Source organism: Pantherophis guttatus, chromosome 2, assembly GCF_059756535.1.
Source record: "Pantherophis guttatus breed Tessera chromosome 2, ASM5975653v1, whole genome shotgun sequence".
NCBI lineage: Eukaryota > Metazoa > Chordata > Lepidosauria > Squamata > Colubridae > Pantherophis > Pantherophis guttatus.
This window is the reverse complement of record NC_142064.1, coordinates 118,846,706-118,870,152: the sequence shown is the minus strand read 5'-3', so window position 1 is coordinate 118,870,152 and position 23,447 is coordinate 118,846,706. Positions and strand designations below refer to the sequence as shown.

At 43.7% G+C, this 23,447-nt stretch overlaps 1 protein-coding gene across 7 annotated transcripts in view; it reads right to left on the bottom strand.

Annotated features, from left to right (window-relative positions):
- ATP2B3 (ATPase plasma membrane Ca2+ transporting 3) overlaps positions 1 to 23,212 on the bottom strand; it is a 131,580-nt gene extending 108,368 nt beyond the window's left edge. For 3 of the 7 annotated variants that reach the window (XM_034434198.2, XM_034434197.3, XM_087886582.1), the window contains exon 1: positions 22,458 to 22,936. The gene's annotated coding sequence lies outside the window, so the exon portion shown is untranslated. Of the gene's footprint in view, positions 1 to 22,457; positions 22,938 to 22,972; positions 23,068 to 23,097 lie in introns of those variants that run through there. The other 4 variants (XM_034434193.3, XM_034434194.3, XM_034434196.3 and 1 more) reach the window with 4 other exon arrangements.
- Positions 23,213 to 23,447: the final 235 nt, after the last annotated feature.

Here is a 23,447-nt window from a genome sequence, read left to right as displayed (position 1 = left end):
CTCCATTACAAGCATTGGGAGTCTATGACTGATCAAAGCTGGCTTAGTCACATTAACAATCTGTACCATTCCCCCAAAAAATGTGTGTTGGAAAGCAGAATAAAGATTAGACACCATGTCTTTTTGTCAGCTTAAGCAGGAAAAATGGGTTGTTTTGATGTATATACAAAGATATAAGATGTTTAAGCCAGGTTACTATTGTGTAAGAACTTGGGGTTTACCAAGGCATTCTTGTAGCAAGTGGGAAGTCCAGAGCATAACCAGCTTCAGTTGTAGAGGGTAGGATTGTGGGCAGTTAGAGGTCAGGCCCTGGAAAAGGCAAGCTGAAATTAAAGTCAGATACATGATCTAAAAATAACAGCACCTCTCCCCTCCCAAGAGTGAGTCTCTGGACTGCTGTCCAAGGAGTCACTGAAATGAATGAGCAGGAGGTTTCCAACATCACCAGGCAGTCACCACCAGTCACATTTTGAAAGACATGGGAAGTTATGGGTGCTTCCCATAGATTCATTGGGAGGAAGCATACATAGATAGAGGCACAGATTAGACCCAAATTAGCTAAGGGCCCCCCCTCTCTCTCCCTCCCTCCCTCCCTCCCTCCCCCCCTCTCTCTTTGCTTATTGATCTAATACACTTTTCAATCCATTCTCTTCCACTTGTATTGTTTTGTTATGGCCCCTCAGGAGCATCAGGCAACCAGTGAGCAGTACCAAGGACAGCGCCCAGCTGAGAACAGTCCTTTCCTCCTCTTCCATCAGCTCATTATTCTCAGTATAGTTGGCTCTTCCTTCCATAGTAGCAGATCCATAGTGCATGCAGCAAGATTCTGTTTTGTGTCATTGCTAATCCACAATCCTTCTTGACCACTCTCTACCCTTAGGCTGAGAAATCCGTGGCTTTCCAAATCTATCCCGCCATCCCTCACCATACACTATATTGGATGGGGCTGATAGGAGTTGGGAGTCCTAAAAAGCTCCAAGTACCGAACCTCAGTTATAGCTTCTTGCACCAAAATACATCTTTGCTATATTGAACAATTTATCTTTCACTGTGTCTGGCCAAGAGAAATGGAAAAGTTGGAAAAGGAGGAGTGACTTAAACCTCTCTTCCCCATATAGGTCATTATCCAGCCCTTGAGTGATTCCAGAAGGTGCTGGGAAGGGCAATATAATCTCAAGGTCTGGCTTCTAATGGTACCATTAGCTGTTGTTAGATTGAGAGCAGATACTTGGTTGAAGGCCAGAGCAGCTTAATGCACTGGCTCTGGTGCCCAAAGAAGACAAGAGGGCATCCCATCAGAGAGTAGAAGACCGAGAGTTAGGAAAGAGGATAAGGAATTACATAGACTTTCACGTTTAAGGCTATCATAGGTGCAATCGTCAAATGTTCCCATCCAGATGGCAACAAAGAGTTAGCATTTTCTGTATCTCTTTGCTGCCAGTTCCTGGTTGTTGGAATTTTTTTTGCATCTCAGATATGGTAGCTTTATTCAAGTTCAGAACTATTTTCTTGCTGTAATTCATGAGGATTTATCTGAGTTTAATTGAAACTCAGTGGCCCTTCAACTTCACTGACTTAGCTTTACCAAGACTGCTACTTAAGCTTCAAGTAGGCAAGCTGGCTAATCTTTCAGAAGATGCCTGAGCTCTCACATCCATCTCTCCCATCATTTGTGGTGGAGCTCAACACACTAAACCACAGATGCCTGATGCTCAAAACATCTCAAATTAGGACCGTATCATAGTTACATCCACGGTCTCCCTTTTTTCAGACAGCATTTATTAATTGTTTTTGCATAGTTCATCCTGATCATGCTGGAATTCAGTCACGAGATATGCAAGATGCCTCAGTTCATTCCTCTCTAAACTCCTTGTTGCTAGACATCCTTACCTACTTCTTGTTTGAAAGTTACACAATAAGGGGTGCTTTGTGAGAGGCAACTGACTGGCCTGCCTTGTGCTACTCTCCACGTTTGATGGGACCATGACTTTCAGCATTCCTGACTGCCAAACTGTGATGATGGGAGATGGAATCAAACACACCAGGAGCACATCTGGTTGGGGCAGTCACACAGAGGAAAAAGGCCCTTGACCTCCTTCTCAATGCGTAAGTTTCTCATTGTGCAATGCTGTAGGTGTCTGCTCAGGATAGGATAATGTTGACTTATATCCTTCCTCTTCAAATGTAAAACTATGCACTGTTGAAGAAGCCCCTGCAAATTCATGTTTAATGTGCCCAACACTGAAGAGAAGAGGTGAAAGCAACTGTCTTCACATGCTCAGAAAAACATCGTCGTCATCATCATCATCATCATCATCATCATCATCATCATCATCATCGTCTTCATCATCATCTGGGTATTGCAAAGAGATTCTGGAGTGAATGCCATGGTTTGGTTAATGGGTATGTATTAAATAAACTGAGCCAGATTCAGCAAAGAAGGTGGAATGGATTTCAGAAGCATTTTAGAGAGGTGAAGTGTGCTTGACTCAACACTGGGAAGTGGTACCATTTTCTGCCCAGAGGCACTGCACTCTCTCCTCCTTTGCTGTTTCTTGGGATGATGGGTTTTAGACAGTTAAGCCAGGTTGTCTTTGGGGATAGTCACGTGCTTATCAGAAAACAGGGGTAAAGGTCCAGAGAAGGAGAGGATCCCAAGGATAGTGGATCCTTGTACTCTAACCAGCTGGATAGGAGGGCATGTGCCAAGGTGCCTAAGAGAAAATCTTCATGGTTTCCTGTGGGATTTAGGAGTGGGGATTGCTCCTCTTCCCTTCAAGTTTCTTCCCAGTGCTGTGGCTATGATCTAATCATCCTTGCTTGTGGTGACTTAAGGAGGGATCAGATTGCCTTCAAGATCAGCCAGTTTTGCATAGAACAATAGGGCATCTGGGCCAAAGTGTGAGAGGTCCCTTTGCAGAGCTGTTGCTCAGTCAGGCCCAGATCCCAGCAGGAACAGCTGCTCCTTGCTAAGTAGGAAAAACCAAGGAAAAGGCAGAGAAAAAAGTTTGAGATGCTCTACATTGCAGCTCTCTGTGGCTCAAACCAACCCCTGACTTTCAGGCCAGTGTTCTGAATCGGCAGTGTCAGTGGAGCCAGATTCCTCTGAAGCCTGAGCTATTTTTACTGCTTGTTGCCAAGCGATGGGTGATGGAGCCGCCTGTTTCCAGCCACGTTCCCCAGCTTGGCAAACACCCAGTGCAGGGAATGGGATGTGCAGGGTAGAGATGAAAGGGAGTTGGAGGGAGGGGTATCACAGGCATTGCTGGCAAATAATAGCCCCTCAGCAGATTTGATGTTAGAAACACCCCATTCCATTGCTCAGCTCAGCTTTCTTCTGAGATGGGCAGGTACATCTATATCATGTTTCAAGGTAGAGTGCCTTTTAATATAGAGGTTCCCTTATTAGCTAGCTATACATTCCCTCCATGATCACGTCTGCCAAATATCACATCATCTTCTGTGGCAATTGATTTCTTGAGGTAATTGGACCTCTCAGGCCACCCCTCCCTCTTTTGGTGGAGAGGGGGCATTTTGTTAAAAAAATCATTTTAATTTGCTTGGTGACTAGGAATTTTAGGATTGTCAGAAGAAAGGGAGAAAACTGATGATGGGTAATGAAATGTCTGCAAGCAAACAACCGAAGTCAGAAAGCACTAAAGCTCCAAATTTCTAATTTTATAACATTCCAACATGGTCTACTCTTATATCAAGGGCCCTTACTTCAGAGTAGCCATCTTCAAATTGAGAGCCAGTTTGGTACAGTGGTTGAGGTGCTGACCTAGAAACCAAGAGACAGTGAGTTCTAATCCTGCTTTGCGCATGAAAGCCAGCTGAGTAACTTTGGGTCAGTCGCTCTCTCTCAGCCCAGTCCATCTTGCAAGGTTGTTGTTGTGGGTACAGTGACCATACATCCATTACCACAAAAGACAGTCCTTTATTTGAGAAAGCTACCCTTTAGATTTATTTAATTTTTTATTGCATTGGTTTTGCCTTTTGAATCTTCCTTTGTAAGGCAAAGGTATGAACATAAACGATTATTTTTTTTTTATCCTTATAAAATCTCTTTTAGATTTGCCCCCTTTTCAAATTTGTCGTCGTTTTTTAACCCAAGAAAATATGGTCACAGCTGAGAGGAAAGTCGTAGGTGGGAGCGTTATGCAGGGTGCCTTCAGCTGAACAAAATAAAAGTAGGATATAAATCTAATAATAAATAAGTAAATAATTGGTGCCCCCCCCCCACCAGCCACATTGGGAACACAATTCCTAGAGTTCCTCAGTCAGCATGGCTTTTGCTAAATGCCAGGAAAGGGGGTAGGGGGCTGTTTCCAAGCAACTTCTTCCTGACTGTGGGCTCACCATATTTCATTTTGATCATTACAGGAGGTATAACCTCAGTATATCTGGAGGGCACCAAACTGAGGAGGGCTCCTCCAGGTATTTAGCAATTTGCTTGTTCTCATAAAATATTTTTGATCATTCCTTCAGTTTTCAACCTCCCCTCCTCAAGCAGTTTCTATATTTTATAGTGTGCAATGCTGTAGTTAATGCTACGAAGTCTCATGACCACTCATGTTCATCAGGATGGGTTTAGAGCAGGATTCAGCAACCTCCAGAAAAAAACAAAATCTCATTACTAAGGGAAACTCTTTTGACCCTTCCTGCTGTTGAAATGCTTTCTTTCCAGTCTCTTTGACTCCATTTGGAAGAGGTCTCCCCCAACACTACCAATGATATTCAAAAAAACAATGCCCACAGTAGTACCGTGGAAAGATTGTAATCTGAATTCCTTAATGACAAAGAGGAGGAGGGGGGAGGGGCAGGGGGAGGGGCAGGATGAGGCCTTTCCTAGTTTGGTTTTTCTTTCAGATTACCAGCTGCCCAGGATCACCTTCATCTGGAGCAGGTCACAATCCTGATCTACAAACTTTTGTTGCAACTTGCGAGACGGACTGAAGTGTGGCAATGGTGACAACTGGGGTTAAAAGATCACAGTCTCAAGAAAATCATACAGCCATTTCTGGTTCCCAAGTGAAAGTGCAAGGCAGCCAGAGGAAACAGGCAAATTAAAAATACTGCAATGATCCCAAGGGAAGCCAGCTCCAGCACTAGCTCAAACAGAACCCAGAAGTGATGGCTGTGCTTCCTTTTCCATTCTAGATTACTATCTCTGTCTCTCACCCATGTACAAAATTTTGCTCCCTCCTCAGCCCCAAAAAGTTCCATTAAGAAATATGGTTACCTGCCAAGATGGACCAGACTACATTTGTATTTCAGTGAGTAGGTAGGCATTGTCATATGTCTGAAATATTCTCTTTTGGAATAGCTAACATATGTGAAATAACTCCACTGTCTCATTCTAATTTACTGTATATTCTTTATTTGTGAAACAATATTTTCAGCCCTTATATACACTTCGTCAAAAGCAAAAAAAAAAAAAAAAGCAAAAGAGCCGATTGCTTTCTTGAACTTTATGAAAATTATCAACAAAACCCACCTCATTATTTAATAATGCATTTTAGTAAGTAGCCTTGTTTACTAAAACTCATCCCAACTACATTATGAAACTGATCTATGGATTAAGTGCTAGATAAAAATTTTTTTACATCCTCTTGAAAGCTCAACACATCTCAGTTTATATTCACTGGAAGTTGAGAGAACAAGCGTTGTGCAATTCAATAATCTAGAAGCGACTACGGGTGAAATGAACTATATTTAGGTACACATTTCCACCAGCACCAGCAAAATGCAGACTCTCAGAACTCTCTGCTTCAGTTCCACTATCTTTATAAGAAGCCTTACACACTTGCTGAAAGGACAATGACGATTCACAATGTGAGGGTGTCAGAAAGCAATCTGTGTTGAAAAGGTTGACTCTGTCAGTTTCATGATCCTCCCTCTGTTGTAAAACTACTTATTTATTAGCAATTACTGGACTGGCAACCTGTGTAGGTGAATAGAACATTATAATTCTACCCACTGCAGACAGAACTTTTACATCGCTTTTACAGAGGAAGTAAACTAATAGATCATATAGCGTAGATCAGCGTTTCTCAACCTTGGCAAGATATCTTCAGTTGCCAAGATTGAGAAACACTGGAAATGATTAAGCCTTCAAGATTCAAGACTGCAAGATGCTGATCCAGAAACTTAAAAGATTGTGAGAGTGTCAGAATGCCCAGTAATCCTTAATAAAATAGGAATGGCAACATACTGCATGCTGGATACGGAGGGGGAGGCATAATACGCTGGGATCCACCCCTGACACATATTAACAGCTTCAGTGGGATTGTTACTAATGACCATTTGATCGTGGTTGAACTGTTAAAGGGATCTTTTATCAGACTGCATTCTGCATTTTGGTTTTCTATCAGTGGCGGTGCGACTGAAGACCGTTATGGACTTACTGGGACCTTCATGCATGCGGAAGCTTACCGGTAGTTAGAAGGGCTGCATTTTAGGAGCAGCACCGAACTGGAATACAACCTGAGGCACTTGCCATAATTGCATGCGTGATGTCAGTTTCTGGAAATAAGTCCTTTAGATTGGTGTACAGGAGCAGGAATAAGCTCTGAGAAAGCTTGATCAGAATTGCCACAGGGAGGATACGAGCTGACTACAGGTTTACAACCCAATCAGGCTCACGTCCAAGAGGTGGGCTGTCTTGTCTCCTCTGCCAGAGGTTTATGCGACACCCAGAAGGCTTGGCTCCACCTGAGCTCTTCCAATTTTGGCACCGATTTACACTCTATAGGAACAGAAGGGGAAAAAAACAATAGCATTCATCTCCTTCATTGCCAGCTCTTTGGTTGCTCACCCTGATCCTCCTCTGCCTACAGCTTGAAAGGGGAAGCAGACCAACATGCCCTTTCTCTCAACTCCTTGGCTTGCTGACCCCAGGATGTGGCTCAGATAGTAAAAGCAGCAGCAACAGCCCTGGCTCTTGCTCTTGCCTTTCCAAAGCATTTGGAAACCATTTCCTCTGCTGAAGCCAGCCAGAAGTCAAGATTATTTCTGGGAGTTGAAGCCCAAGTGAGTTGTTTTTCCTTGATAAAAACTGGTGATGCACTTTTATTCTGTGCTTAAAAAATAAAACAACCCTCCCCCTCCTCTGATTTGTGCATCTGCCTGACCATTTTCTGGTACAATGGGCAGATATTCTCCTGCAGCTGAAGGATAGAAGCCCAGTTAATAATGGTGATGCTGCAGGAATTCCTTGCAGCTGTCAGCTGCCTCTGGAAATCCCAGGGTGTCGTCCCTCCCTCTTTCCCTCCCTCTGAATGATGTCACTGTTTTTTGACGGAGCGGGAGGGGCAAAAGGACTCCTTGCCCCAGGAGGACAGAACCCATATCAAGCCTGAGAGATTGCTCTTTCAAGGCGGCACAGTCAATGAGGCCCCTTCAGCCACTTCAGGAATCACTAGTTTAAATATTGAATGCCTCTGATATTTCTTCACTGAACAGCCTTTATTTAAAAATGGTCCTGTCTTCGGATGAGAGAGGATGCTCCTTCCAGTCCCATCTCTCTTCCCAACCAGTGTGAGAAACATTAAATGGATGCTTGAAGTGAAGATGGCATACAAGTCTTTTTTTCTTTTCTTTTCTTTTCTTTTTTGATATATAAGTTGGACATAATCCATAGAAAGACCAACATAATTCAAACATGCCGATTCTTTGTAAAAGCAGAGAAAATAACCCCATCTAGCAAATTTAAATCTTTAAATCTATGTCTTTTTCCACTCACCATTTGGAGATGTTGTTCCTGAATTAATTTTAAGTAGTTAATTTAGTAATGAACATACTTGTGATAGACTACTAATGAGTAGTTCAGGAGGGTGAGCAAATACCAGAGTGTTGCAATGTATCAGGCACGTGGGAATTTCTGGCTTTTTCTTAGTTTGTGATAGTGATAGGGGGTGTTTTCGTTTTTGTGAGCTGCGTTGAAGTCTATTTTTGGTTTACATTATTGTTTCCTTGGATTTCTGCCTCAAAAAGGAGTAGGAATAAATTCAGCAGTAGCATCATGCTGCAGACCTCCAAAATGCTTTCAAGGAGGACTCACTGCATCCCTGGGTAGCTGATTCTTGAAGAAATGGGTAAACTGACTGCATAAATGAAGACCTTGCTTTTCCTTCATGGCATTCAAGGAGCTAAAAAGAGTTTTCAGTTGAGCCCCTGATAAGATCCCACTCCATTTAACTTCAGTGGCACAAAGCAAAGCAAAATGACTTGAAATGGAAAGGAGGGAGAAAAGCTACACTTTCCAGCTGGGTTAGGGTTTGGATTTTACCATTAGAATCAATATGCAACATTAGAAGATGAAAATATTATTAAAAGCACATTTGTATCCCAAAGTCAATCCGAAGAAGAATCTGGCCTTCTCTTTTTCATTAAAAGAAAAAAAAAAGTGGAATTGTGAAAGTTGGCGTAAGAGCATTTCCCTCTGCAACTTCCTGTTCATTGAAATGACATTTCCTAAGCATACTTGCATTACTTAATAAATAGACCTAACGCCATGGATATGGAGAAAATGAGAAATTACAAAGAACTATTGAACAACAGAGGAGAATTACAATCGAGACAAGAATTGAAAGAACAGGGTATAGACATTGATTGGTGGCCATATTTACAAATAGAATCAAGGTATAAAACAGATTGGGCACAATTCGGATTTCAAAAAGAACCAAATGAATTGGATAAAATGTTACAAGGAACAGACGAGAAAATGATAACCAAAATATATAATTATTTAATAAAATATAAATTAGAGGAAGAAGTGGTTAAAGAAAATATGATAATTTGGGCAAAAATGTTTGGGTATAGAATCGAATTAGACAAATGGGAAAAACTATGGAATGTAAATTATAAACTGACAATGTCTATACCCTACAAGGAAAATCTGTACAAAATGTTCTATCGATGGCATCTCCCACTGGCGCGTCTAGCAAAAATGTTTCCAAATACCCCCCCAATGTGTTGGAAGTGTAACTCACAAAAAGGAACATATTACCACCTATGGTGGTCATGCCGAAAGGCGAAACAATATTGGCAGGAAATAAGGAAAATGATAGAAGAACTCACAAACCAGAAGTTGGAAATGAAGCCGGAAACCTTTCTACTTGGAATAATTACAGTACAGTATGAGAAAGAAATATTGAATAGTCAATATTCAACAGAAACGTATAGAATTAAATTAAGAGTCAAATATATATATATATATATATATATATATATATATATATATATATATATATACACAATCATGTAAATATGTGAATATAGATATAGATACGAATAGAGAAAAATAAGAGAAATAGGAAAATAATCCACCGATGTAGAAACTTCTAAGAGTCAGTCACGGAACTGAATTGATGTTTGTTTGTTTTGTATGTTGTCTTAATGTATTTATGTTTGTTTGTATTTTCTTTTTATTATTAATAAAAACCTTTAAAAAAAAAGAGAGAGAGAAAGAAATAAAATATTTAATTATCCATATTCTAACCGCAGCTCGCATACTCTTTGCCCAAAACTGGAAACATGAATATATACCGACAGAAAACAAAATAATCACTAAAATTACAGAATGCGCAGAAATGGATAAACTTACAAAAGAACTACAAGAGAAAGATGACACAGATTACTACTTAGCATGGCAAAATGGTATAACTGGCTGGAGAAAAAGATAGAAATACATTCATAGGAACACAAAAGAATGAGGTTAATTTAGAGACAAAAACTTGAGTACCAATTAAGGAAGGTAACAATTTAAATTTGGAACGTATTACAATGTTTTACATGTAAATATGAAAATTTTCATAGATTTATATTTTATATAGATACATAGATACATAGATAAAAATAGGAAAAACAGTCTACCGATGTGATAGCTTTAAGAGTAAGACGTAAGACTTGATTGACGTTTGTCTGTTTTGTATGTTGTATTGTTGTATTTATGTTTGTTTGTACTTTTTAATTAATAAATTTTTTTTAAAAAAAGTAAATAGACCCAATGTATGAGGAGTCCTTGGTGGTCTCTGAGCTTCTTTGTTTCTTTGCAGATGTTTCATCACCCAAACTAGGTAACATTATCAGTGCTACTAAACCCAATATATGCATGCTTCCCAATAAATAGAGTTACTTTCTAATCCATAGGAAGGGTACAAACTTGAACTAAGTGTTACTTACTTCAAAGCAAATTCTATAGATTTTCATAAATTTAACTGTAAAAGATTTCTATTAGCATTATTTTCAAATTTCATAATGGCATTATTATTATTTTTTACATTAAGGAAGAAAATAAAACAATTACGGGTTTATTTTTAAATGTTGTCTTGTTCCCCATCTTGCAATTGCAATTCTGTAGTCCTTCTGTAACCATCTATTTTATTATGAAAGATGCTTTCATACACTATACACAATGTCAGTTATTGCTTCTTCCTGTAATGCATCAATAATATAAGCCTAATAAAAAAAGCTGCGCTTGGGTTAATAACATGTTAATATCACAGAGCAGCTCAGATTATTATTATTATTTTTTAAAAGCATGTGCCAATATGTTGCTGTTGTGTTATTCCACTCCAAGGATGTTAGAGAAATAGTTCATTCTCATTAAAACCATGTGAAAATGTAAAGAGATGGAGCTAATGTTCCTAGTTCTACCGTGGTCATTTAGCATATTCCTATTTATCATGAAATGATGTTGCACTTTTGAAAAATGCTTTGATTTTGTAGGTCTACACAAATATTTTATACAGTGCTATACTGTGCTATCTAGGCACAATTCGATTAAACAGTGGGGTTTTGGCATGTTAATGAAAAGCTTCTTGTTTGGTGTTTGCTTCCTAATGAACACAAGTAGGGGATTAATAATGGATTACCTATTCTCCTTTGAATAATTTTCCTTAATTGCCCCCCAGTGTCCATTTCAATTTGCTGGCTTCCCCCCCCCCCCATGACTTTCATGAAGAAACATCGTTATCAAAAGGCAATACTGAAACAACCGTGGATGAAGGAGGAAAAGCCTGATGCATCGCAAGGAATGGGTATTTCAGGAAGTTGTTTCATTTGCATAAGATGAAAAACAGGGATCAGGGTTAAGCTATTGCCAAACATTCTTTGGCATCTTCACAGGTGCCACGAGAGCAGCGTTTAGAGGCACATGGGTCTGTAACAGTAGTACTAAGTACTAAGAAGAAACAAGTGACAGCAGGTGCATTAGTCAAATAACAATGGATTAAGTACTCTATGTTACTTGTATCATGTTGTAATCTGACTGAAAAATTGCATCACCTGGTTCATTTGTGCGATGATGTCATGATGCATTCATTGGGCTTCTACCAGATGCCTATGGGGTGGTATATCGCATTTTGAGTGAAATAATGTCTAATGGCATTAACTCATCCAGACTGAAATAGTTCACACACAAATCCCAAACAGAACTTTTGGGAGTTGAGCGGTATACAAATTTTAATAATAATAATCACACAAACTGATTATGAACATGATAAAAAAAATAAACATGACATGATTATAAACAACTATATTAACACAGTCATGAAAATGACTCACTGGAACACCTGTAAACATTATCATGTTCGGTAATGAAAAAAATTGGTGGGAACATATAGTTGAAAAAGTAGTTGAAAATGAGCAGGTTAAATACTGTGGGATTTCTGAATACTAACTGATAAAATCATGGCTCATAAGCTGACCAGATTTAATTGTGGTTGAGAAGAAAGTATGGATAATTTGATGTGGCAATGCCAGGGAATAGTAGAATAGGAGACATAGAATTGGAGAAGATCACAAAGTATCAAGATCTGAAAACTGAAGTTGGAAGATTATGGCATAAACCAGTCATGGTGGTCCCAATGGTTACTGGCACACTGGGTACCATACCCAAAAATCTTGGATGACATATAGAAAAATCTGTGTATTTCTACCTGCTGGTTACAGAAGACTCCAGCACTTGGATCTGCACAGATACTACAAGAATACATCACAACATCCAAGGTTCTTGGGAAATACTCAATGTATATGAAGGCCAACACCAGCTAAAGAATTGGCAGTTGTATATACATTATAATACATTATATTATAATAATAATGTATTGCTCTATTTTGTACTGGAATTGTAATTGCCAAAGATAATTGATCTTAGGCTAGATTTCTCCAGCTAGGTGCTACCCAAACAGTTGTGCTAGTTGATGATTTGGGGAGTTGTCTTGGATAGTCCCAGTTGGTCTGTTGGTCAAGAAACCCAAATGGTAACTTTAAAACAGAATAACAGAGTTGGAAGGGACCTTGTAGATCATCTAGTCCAACCCTCCAGCCAAGCAGGAGACCCTACACGATTTCTGACAAATGGCAGTCCAATCTCTTCTTGAAAGCCTCCATTGACAAAGCTCCCACAGCTTCAGAAGGCAACTTCTTTTCCATTGCTTGGTTGTTCTCACTGTCAGAAAATGTCTCCTTATTTCTAGGTTGAATCTTTCCTTGATCAGTTTCCATCCATTATTCCTTGTCTGGCCTTCAGATGCTTTGGAAAATAGGTTGACCACCTTCCTCTCTGTGATACCTCTCATAATTCACATGCAGCTTTAAATGTTATTAACTGTAGTCAAAGTCCATCTTTCACAAGGAAGAAAACACTATCATATTAAAAACAGACACAGTATAACAATTAACAAACGAAACATCCGCTGCTTCCTACTAATGTCCATGCTCTGCCTTTACTTGCTGCGTAGCAGAATCTTGCCACATTGTCCATAATACAGCAGCTTCTGTGTATGGGAATTTTCCCCAGCCCATCCTTTTAAAATAACCTATATATAGAAGCACTATTTGCCCTGAGCAGCCTTGGCCCTCCTTTATAGCAATAGATAGTAAAATGAGTCCTATTCTTTTTCCCAAACCCTGCCATCGGCTACAGAGAACCTCTTCAAATTGCCACTCATCCCGTCTCGTGCATTTGGGTTCTTTCAGGAACAGACAAAAAGGTTTTCAGCTCAGTTTGCAGTTTGCCGGCTTCCTTTCTTTCTGATGTGTAGAAGCTCATGCGTTTGTCTTTTTAAAAATTTGGTGTTTTCAAAGACACCAAATGAGCCTTCATTTATTCATCTGTTGTCTCATGAATAAAATAAAATAATTTTTAAGATTTGTTTTGGGAAGAGTGTTTTTAGGCTTGATGGCCAACTAATGAGAAGCTACGCAGGTTGCTTCGGCGCCCTCTTGCAGCAGACAGCTCCCCCCCCCCCCGCCTGTCCAGCAATTCCATGGTAGTCTTACGCTTAAGAACTGTCCTTGGTGCTGCTAGACAGCAACTATTCTCCTTTGATGCAAATTGGCACTGCCTGCCTAGATCACGCACCAGATGTTGCTGGTCAAGAAAGTCTGGGAAGGTTGGTTGCATTAGGCCAAAAGGGGAAAAAACAAGACCAGTAATGCCAGTAAATTGCTTAGGCAAGCCCTAAGCAAGACAACCATAAAGAGGGAAGGAGAGTCATTGGGAATAGATTGTCCCCTCAGCTTCCAGAAAGTATGTCATATGATAAATGGTTGCAAGCAGTAGATGTAAGAAGGAAAAATAAGAAGCTTTCTGTAGGATGAACATCTGGCTACTAGGAGCTACCAAGACTTAAAAGTAGTTCTTTAATCTCTGCATACTGGGTTATACTTGATATCACAATGGAGAGGAAGCCATTGGCAGCACTGAGTACCAGTACGGTTCTGCCCCCAATAATTCCAAGCTATCTTTTCTCTTCTCCTGATATGGTGCACCTGTTGATCCTTCTGGATCATTTCCTAGGCAACAACAACCATCTCTGACCCTATTAGTGTTGCCATCAGTCTTACTAACCAATGCTTCTATTTTATCTTCCATTGCCTTTTGCAGCTGCCAACTTCTCTTTCCTGAATCTTACTTCTCACCCTTCCGAAATGCATTTCTGAGCTTGAATTCTGGCCCACAGAGCACTCTGCTCTGAGGCTGGCTCCTTGGTTCCACTTCTGCCAAGATTCACATCTCAGCTTCTTGTATCCCATGATAGAGTCTCTTGATAGCAAGTTGGGCGGCATATAAATTTGGGAAGTAAAGTAAGTAAGTAAGTAAGTAAGTAAGTAAGTAAGTAAGTAAGTAAGTAAGTAAGTAAGTAAGTGACTTGTAACCTTTCAGATATTATTCAGTTATAACTTCCATCATCCTTGATCATTAACCAAAATGCTAATGCCATTTAGAAGCTCTTGTTCAATACATATGGAGTTTCCCGGTCAATTTGCTTCCAGTTCCTGCCCACCTAGCAGTTTGAAAGCATGCAAATGCAAGTAGATTAATAGGTACCACTTCGGTGGGAAGATAGCAGTGTTCCATGCACCTCTGGCATATAGCCATGCTGAATACATGACTCCAGAAGTGTCTTCGGACACTGGCTCCCTCGGTCAAGTAACAGAGATTAGCACTGTGCCCTAGAGCCGACATGACTGACAGGGAAACCTTTACCTTTTACAATAGTCCAATGTAGATTTTATGTCACAGACAGATGAATTAAAGCAAGACACTATCAAGTTGAGCATCCTGCCTTTTGTAGATTAACCTCCATAGCTTGCAGTGGAGAGAACAGAGAACTACTATGCAACAGTATTGATGCGAACAAGCAAGCCCAGCTGTACGATATAATGAGGACTCAAAGTATCTTATCATTTCATGGACATGAGTATAAAAATTGAACATAAAATTTGACTTCTTCAGGGTCTCACTTTTTTTTTTGTCTGAAAAGGATTTTCTAGCCTGTGGGGAGCTGTAAGGTTATATTGAACATGAGACCAGTGTCTGATGAAATCTCAGAAGCCAGATAAATTGTTGAGTAGGGTATCAGGTGGTCCCAAAATGAACTACCTCTTTTTTTCCCCTCCTCTCCGTAGCTAAAGAAAAACAGAATGAATTATGCAAAGTAATGACAATGAATCTGCATAAGCTATATAGGTCAGAGAATTCTGCTTCTAGGAGCAGAATTCTCGAAGATTATAGGACAAAGAATGCATACGATTATTGCAGAAGTGACGTAACCTGTCTCGCTTTCTGATCGAGGTGAATGATCTCTTCCTATACATTCAGCCAGGCTGAATATTGACCCCTCTCGCAGTGTCTTAAAACATGCCCCAACCTAATGAAAATCATGACAGTGATAATAGTGGTGAAAGTATTGAATTAGGAATGGGGAGACTTAGCTTCTAATCTCCCCACCAACACAGAAATGTATTGAGTGGTTTTAGATCAGACATTCTCAACACCATAAGGTAGAGGCAGAAAAATAGGAAGGGATGTTGCGTATGCCTCTTTCAGCTCCTTAATAAAAAGTGGGGAGTAAATCATCATCTTCATTATTATCTTCCACTTTGATGAATACATCAGTGCATAAATAGGACAGTATGTTGTGTGTGTGTGTGTGTTGAGATAGCATCTGAAGCCAGGTCTTTCACTTATATTATTGTGGATCTGGTTAGATGAAACTTGATTTGGGAAGGGGCAGGAGACAGAAGTAGAATGAGCTCCCATTTGTACTTGAGAGACCAGAGAGTACTGTAGAGTGCTGGTATTTACAGACTAACACACAACGTGAGGGCATCATGGGACTCCTAGTTCAATGTTTTCTTTACAAGACGAATGTGAATGTTTGAAGACACTTTTTGGAAGGATGAAGTACTCAGCCAAGGCATGAACCTGGAGTTGAAATCCAGAATCACCCAACCTGCCTACAAACCCATCACCAATGATAAGTCAGAGAGAGAGAGCTACATGATGGAGCAACAACATTGCCTGCCAAAAAGAAGGCCCAGCATCAGTTCCTGGACTGAACTGAGCATGCTGGGAATTGTTTGGACTTGATACTTCTTACAGCAAGATCCTTTGCATTTTATTCTTTTAAAAAAAATTTGATTGACTTAATTTGATTTGATTTCTATAGCTGCCCATCTGAACAAATGACTCCAAGCAGTGTATTTTGTAAAAACATAAAACGATTTTTAAATTTGTAAAGGAATATAAATTAAATATATGTGGTTGCCAAGTAAAACTATTGCCATAGGTGTCAATATAGCCAACAAATGGGATTCTTAACACACTTGGGAGCCCCAGGTCTGGGAACATAACCTGGTCTTCACAGCCTTATGAAAAGCCAACAGGGTTGACATCATCCTAATCTCTGAAAGGAGAATGTTCCAGAGGGTGAGAGCTATGGCAGAAAAGATCTCCTAGTCCTCACCAAGCCAACATTCTTTGGCAGGCAGGATCTGTAATTTGTCCAACCTGCTGCACCAAATTCTACAGGTAAAAATGAATGGGAGAAGACAATTCCTTAGGTAGTTTGGGCCCAAGCCATGAAGTGCTTTAAAAGTGGCAATCAGCACCTTGAATTGCACCTGGAAGCACATTGGCAGCCAATGCAGCTCACACAGCAGTGGTGTTACATGTGTCAAACATCTGACACCAGTAACTACCTGTCTAGCTGCATTCTGCACCAGTTGAAACTTCTGAATGCTTTTCCAGGGCAGCCCCATATACACCACATTGCAGTAATGAGATGAAAGGTCACAAGGGCATCAGTTTCAGCTAGGATGTTGGGAACTGTGATCAAATACATCTAGAGGACCCAAGACTGACAAGAAATCTATAAGGTCGGCAATGATCACCTTTAAGGGCCAGTTGGGCCCAATGGCAATTGCCCATATAGATATACATGGCATTGCCAAGGGAAGAAATACATTTCAGAAAGGAGCACTCGCGTAAAAAAAAATAGTGTGTATTATTAGAGCAACAGCTGCTGGATCAACAGCAGATAGCTAGTAGATTTCTAGTAGAATTGGCTAAGTCTGACTATTTGTATGGCTGCAGTAGAAGATTACGGTTGCCCCCTAAATGGCCAAGGGTGGAATTCGGAATGGTAAATACTTAAATAAAAACAAAGGTCTTCCTTTTGACATAACAAAATATGACTAGGCTAGGTTCTTAGGTAGTTGAGAAGCAAACAAGAATGAAATTTTGCAATACTAATATGCATCACTACAGCAATTACGTTGAAGTCTTCTGGTTTGTGAAAAGTATTTTGCAAACAATATGTAGGATCAGAATGGGCAACTCGCAAGTTACATATCGCCCTGAAGTTCCATAGGGTTGCACCACTGAATTGCGTATCCCATCATTTTGAGGAAGGAGGCCCATGAAAACTATATGCTTAAAGTTTGCCTAGGGCAATTAAGAAAGCAAAGACCCCAGTCTAAAAAAAAAAAAGGCTGCCTCCTTCTTCATGGTCACTGAAACTCTCAGATCACCACTATCTCACCTCCCCAAGAAATCATGAAATGAAGCTCTCAGGTGCCAAATGGTAGTCCATTGCTGGTGTGGGATATTTGTGAGTGTAGGTGAGAAACTATGCTTTGAACCCAGATGGCTGAAGAGAAGAATTCTCAAGGAAAGGAAAGGATCCCTGTACTAATAAGGAACAGGCAGGCAGTGGGAGAGTTTAAGGGCTGAATGTGATCCACTTGGATCTGCAGAGATATTGGGGGGGCGGACACAGAAGTGTACAGAATTGGATTATGTGCTCTGAGGGCAATCTGACTCTTCCAGATTGGTTTGTCTTGACAAGCAGCGTGAGTCTGGCTTGCTGCTTAGCTCTTAAATGCGATGCTAGGAACAGCACAGCAAGAAGTGGACAAAGCCAGGACAAAAAAATCCTAACGTTTCCTTGAATTGACTTCAGCTGTAAATGTGATTAAGATGAACAAATGCAATTAACATGTCCTGGTATTTCTATGCACATGTCTTTGACATTTTCCAAGTACTTAATATATCCCTCTACTTTTAGAAGTTAACATTTTTGCAAGAAGCTCATGAAAAGCATCTGGATGATGCCTCCAAGAATTGGGGGTAGGGGTTGGGTTTGTAAATTGTGCAGCTTACAGTTCACAGAAATCCCAAAGGACTGTGAAAATTTAAAGCCTGTCTACCATCTCTGAATCAGTAGGAAACTGCAGGGACCAGCATGAAATCTGCTGTTCCTATTGATGAATCTCATCCCCACCTCAGTTTCCCATTCCCGGTCACTGGCAGTCATCTAACAGGGGACAAAGACAAACCGACTGGCATGCATTCGTTGGATAGGGTTGGAACGAGGGAGAAAATACCACTATAACAATGGTACAACTAGGGATGGCTGAGGCCTGTCTCACTCGTGGTCTTAGGAGGTGAAAAGAAGAGGACGTGGCAATAAAAAGAAGTATATTTGTGCTGTGGTCGGATACACTTGGGGAAAAGCCCACAAAAGGGAAAGAAAAGACCAAAAGGGTCTGAGAGACCAGCAGAGACAAGCATCATGGAGCCATTTCTGGACAGAGACATTAACCCCTTTTCCAGTGGTGGGATTCAGCCAGTTCGCACCACTTCGGGAGAACCGGTTGTTAACTTTCTGAGCAGTTTGGTGAACTGGTTGTTGGAAGAAATCATTAAGGCAGAGAACCGGTTGTTAAATTATTTGAATCCCACCACTGCCCTTCTCCCTGTTTCAGGCAATGTTCCTTATTGCAGAGAAGAATCGGTGCTACTTGCCCACATTGGGGTTCTATACAGAGGACAATTCCAGTCAAAACATGTAAAGCCCAGTGGACAGACCGCTTAAGCCAGATGCACAAATCCTGTTATTTTGTTTGTTTGTTTGTTTGTCTTTCAAGGTTAAGATTCTTCGTATGATTAAATAAAAAGCCCAATATGTCTCGGCCAGCTCTTTGCAAACTCACAGCAAATGCAGGCAGCCTGGTGCAAATCATATTGCCTTCCCTCATCCCCAAGGCTGAACACGCCTCCGAAATATTGACAGAGAATAACCAGCTGCGGCCTCCTCTCGGGAAGAGGGGAGGGAGGCTCTGTCCTGGTTAGCTCTGGGACCTAGAGATCCTGAGGGGAGGAGTGGGATAGAAAGAGTGACACAAGAATGAAAATGAGTGGGAAATCATGAGTAGGTTACTTAATGCAGGGTTATATAAGGCGAGAGAGAGAAAAGAGAGAGAGAGAGAAGGAGGAAGGGAGGGAGAAGATGTAGGTGGGTGCTGAGTTTTTGCTTGTTCAACAGGAGTTTTCCATCCCCTCCTCTCCCCACCCACTCCAGATCAGTGGGGGAGAAAAGGATGAATGGTCTAACAGAGCTCTGCAGCATGCAGAGATGGATCGAGGGAACATTAGGCAAAGATGGGGAAGAGGGGCAGAATGTATAAAAATAAAATTGGCATACGGGGTCCACAGGAGAGGGGGGAAAGGAGGGGGTAGAAGAGGAGAGGGAATAAGGCATGGTTTACGCATTTACCAGGCTGATGAACTAATTCGAATCTCTGGTCCACCGGCGCTTATGCTTTAATAAAGCTTTCTGGTGCATTGGTTTATTAATTGCCTTTTATTCCCAAACTCGAGGTGGTGTATATATGACTCCCTCCTTCGATTTCTTTTTTTGTCACAACAACCTCGGGAGGTAGGTTGGCAGAGAGGTGGGGGCAGGGGAGGAGGGGCTGGCGCCGGATCACCCAGTGAACTTGTACTGCTGGGGAGGAGGAGGCCACTGCCAATATTTCTTGGCCCCTCCCTCTTCTCTCTGCCTACATTTTTCTCCCTCTTGGGTTCCCCCCTCCGCCTCGCCTCCTCGTCCTCTGCTTCTCTCTCCCACCTCCCCAAAATGATTGCGGCAGTGCTGGTGCAATCCCTGTGCCCTAGTTAGGCGCTGGTCTCCTGTACTCCTGCATCAGGGGCCAGCCAGTCCTGTTTCCATGAGGGGAAACAGACAGAGGCGACAGCACCCCCGCCAACCTCTCTGCCTTGCCTTCAACCCCTGCTGGTTGGAGGTAGACTGTCCCTGAGCAAGGAGGCTCAGTTCATGCCAAGCGCAATATTACAGCGTCACGATCGCAACATCTTTCTCCCGGACTGGAGTTACGTCCTCTCCACGACTCGGGGGGGTGGGGGTGGCCTCGGATTGCCGTTGCCACGAGCAAAGGGCTTTTCCGTGGGGTCAGCGCCACAGGGTACGTGCAACAGAAAGCCCGCGTTCCTCGAATGCCCGGGCTGGAGAGTCCCCTCCCCCACCCCCTTCGGACAAGAAAAGACTGGTTTCCAGATAACACGATGTCATCGCGATCCTTCCCGCCACCCCAGCCTGCCCTCTGCTACCGGCCGGGCGCCGCAGTCGGGCGTCTTGCGGTGCTCCGTCGCCCTCCCCAGTCCACCGCTGACGGGTAGGTGGGTCAAGCCCAGCCGCCTCCCTCCCTCCCTCCCGGCTGAGCTCCTCTCCTCCCCTCCCCTCCCTCTCCTCAGCCTCTTCTCCCACCCCACCCCTCGCGCCGGCTGCCACTCAGGACCTCTCAGCCAATCAGAAGCGGGGAAAGGCAGCCCCCTTCCCCCCCCGGCAGCCTGTGGATCCCGCCCCCTCCCCTGCAGTTGCCTTGAAAAAAGCCAGAGCCGGAACGCGCTTCCCTTCCCTTCCCATCCCGAGCAATGCGCCAAAGCAGACCGCGGAATAGACGCTCCCGGTTGCCCTTGGCGATTGGCGGGCGGGCTTGGCGGGCCACGCCAGGCCCAGCGCGACGCCTCCCCTTCTTTACACCCCCCCCCCCTTCGCTTCCCTCTTCCTCACCGCTGCTTCCGGGCTTCAGAGTGGTCTGGGAGGCCGAAGCCCTTGCGGGTCACTAAAGAGACCGCCGCCTCTCCCGAGAGCCGTACAGGCTGAGAAGGCGACGGCGTCGTGACGGTCGCCCCCCCCCCTCGCTTTTAGGTGGCCGGGTGGGGGCGGGAAGACTAGAGCTGCTCTAGGGGGCGTGATCGCTACTGGGGGGAGGTGGGGGGAAAGGTGTCCCTCAAATGTCGAAACAGCAGAGCTGGGCAAGAGGAAGAGACACCGAATAGAAGTCCCGAAGGGGCGGCCCGACCCTCCTTTTCTTGTCCTGCTTTGACCCGCTCCAAGTACACAGCTTCTCTTAACTATTGAGGCCGAGGGCTGGACCAAAGAAGCCTTTGGATTTTATCCTAGACCAGACGGGGCATTTATGTCTTGATGCTGACGTCGCCCCCTCTCCTCTTTATCCTACCTCCCCCTGGAGTTAAGCAAGGCAATACCCTTGCCTGACCTCAGTTTCCCCGAATTTTTTCCGCTTGTCCTTCCCCTCCAGGCCTGGCGGGATTCATCTTCCGTTTGCTGAAGTTCGTGCGAACTGCTTTTGGTCCGTCCCCCCCCCCCCTCTTCCCCTGAATCTAGCCGTTCCTTTCTTCTTTCCCCAGCCAAGCCCCCGCTCCACCAGGTCCCTTCAGTCTTATTGATTCCGTCTCGCTCAGCTCACGCCGGGATCCGTTGCCCCGAACAAGCCATTGAAAGAAAGAGCCTGCCGGACTCGAGAGGATCGCTGGGAGGTTCGCACTTTCGCTCGCTCGCTCTCATGTTCACACATCACATGCTATGGTCTGACTCTCCACCTCTTTTTCTAGTTACCAAGGGTGCCGAAGGTGGGAATGGCATGGCGGATGGAGACGGCTCGCGGCTGCCAAAACTGCCTATTTAACCCCCCCAGCCCCAGCCCCATTCCTGCCCCCACTTAATGCAGGTACCTCTCTGCAGTGGGTAGGTGGGCGGGAGATCCCTATTGGTTTTGAAACATGCCCCCACCCACCCACACCCCTTTACTGATCTGGCCAGGGACGTCACCGGCGCTCCCTCCTCTCTCCTTGAGCATGTGTGCGCGCACGCAAAGTCTCTCTCTTTCTCTCCCTCTCCCTCTCTCTCTCACACACACACAATCACACACACACACCTCAAGAATACGTCGCTGTCACCTTGAGATGCCGGCAGGCGAGCGCGCAAGGTGCAGCAGGAGAGAAAGCCAAGCCAAGTCGACATTGAGGAGGTCGGGTGGAAAAAAAAAAAGGTGGCGATGACTGGGAGGGGACCTCAAGCGGCCAAAGGACTTGCTACACTCCCCATTCTATTTTGCAATCCCCCCCCCCTTTTGGCATCCCAATAACCAGTATCCCAGAGCCGCTTTTGAAAGCTGGACCCCTGCAGGTGTAACCAAGCACCTATCTCCCCTGCTACCTCCCGGGGTAATTTTAGGCTGCGTCTGGGAGAGTACCTTTTTTAAAAGGTGGGAGGGGCGCCATTTGACGGCCACCAAGCTTTGCTTTCTGCAGTGACTTGTCCCCACGCCATCCCAACCGCATTCCGCTCCCTTCCCCCCACCCCCCCCTTCTGCATTACCTATGACGGAGACTGCCCGGGTTCCCTTCTCAGAAGGAGGAGGGGAGGGAAGTCTCCTCAAACCCCACTGGGCGCTATGAGATTATATATTACATACATGTCTCTGTTTATCAATCACACAGATCTCCCCCTCCCCCGCAGCCTCCCCCGCAGAAAGGTTATCCGCATGGTACTCACCGGGCCATGCCAGAAGCAGAAGAAACTGAAGTGGGGAGCAGGAAGGCTGTTCGGGAATCGGCCGCTGAAGAGAGAGAGAGAGAGAGAGGTGGTGGAACGAGGGGTCCCCCCTTTCTCTCTCTAGCTTGGCCCGGATCCAGTCGAGAATCGGAGACGCGGGGGAACTTCCTCAGCTCAATTTGCCCCCTTTCAAGAGAGGATTAGAGGGATGGGGGGAGGGCGAGGGTGGGGGCTGCTAGTTGACTACAGCCCCGGGGATGCTGCGGCTTGACATCGCAGCGCCTACATTCTGCAAGGATGGAGAGGGCTCGCGGAGCACTGGTCCAGCTGCAAATCTCAGCAGAGGGGGGAGGGGGAGGCAGGAGAAAGAGGAGGGGAACCACGGCTTGGTGGGGGGAATGGTGAAAGAAGGCGAAAGCCAATGGTAGAGATTTGAACCTCCTGCCCCACCCTCCACCTCAACCAGATCCATTCCTCCAACTCCTCCCCACCTCTCGAAATCAAGAGACACCTACGGATTTAGAGCTGGAACTTCATTGATGGTTGCTTTCCCCTCCCTCGGGTCTATGAGATGGTATGTTCCAAGCTGCCTCTCCATCACTGATGGAGAGGCTAAGAGCGATGGAAGGATTTCCACTACCTGTTTCTGTAGCAGTCCAGCCATAGGCGCGCGGTCCCAATCCGTGCTCAGGCAGGCAGCTTCCAACTGATGGTGGTTATGACAGTGCTGATGTATGTATGTGTGGGGGAGTGTATGAGTGCAGGAGGGGTGGGCTGGGCAGAGTACCCTTTACGGAAGTAGGTGGGAGTCGAGAAGGAGGGGTAGAGAACAGAGAAGACAGCAGATAAGTCAAATGCATTTCAATTCTTTTATTTCCATCCTCGCGTTGCCTGTGCTAGTAAAATTTGTAAGTTGCACTCTTTTTAAAAAAAGCTTTGTATTATTTTAAAGCGCAACACATTTACGTGGCCTAAGCACTTGAGGATTAA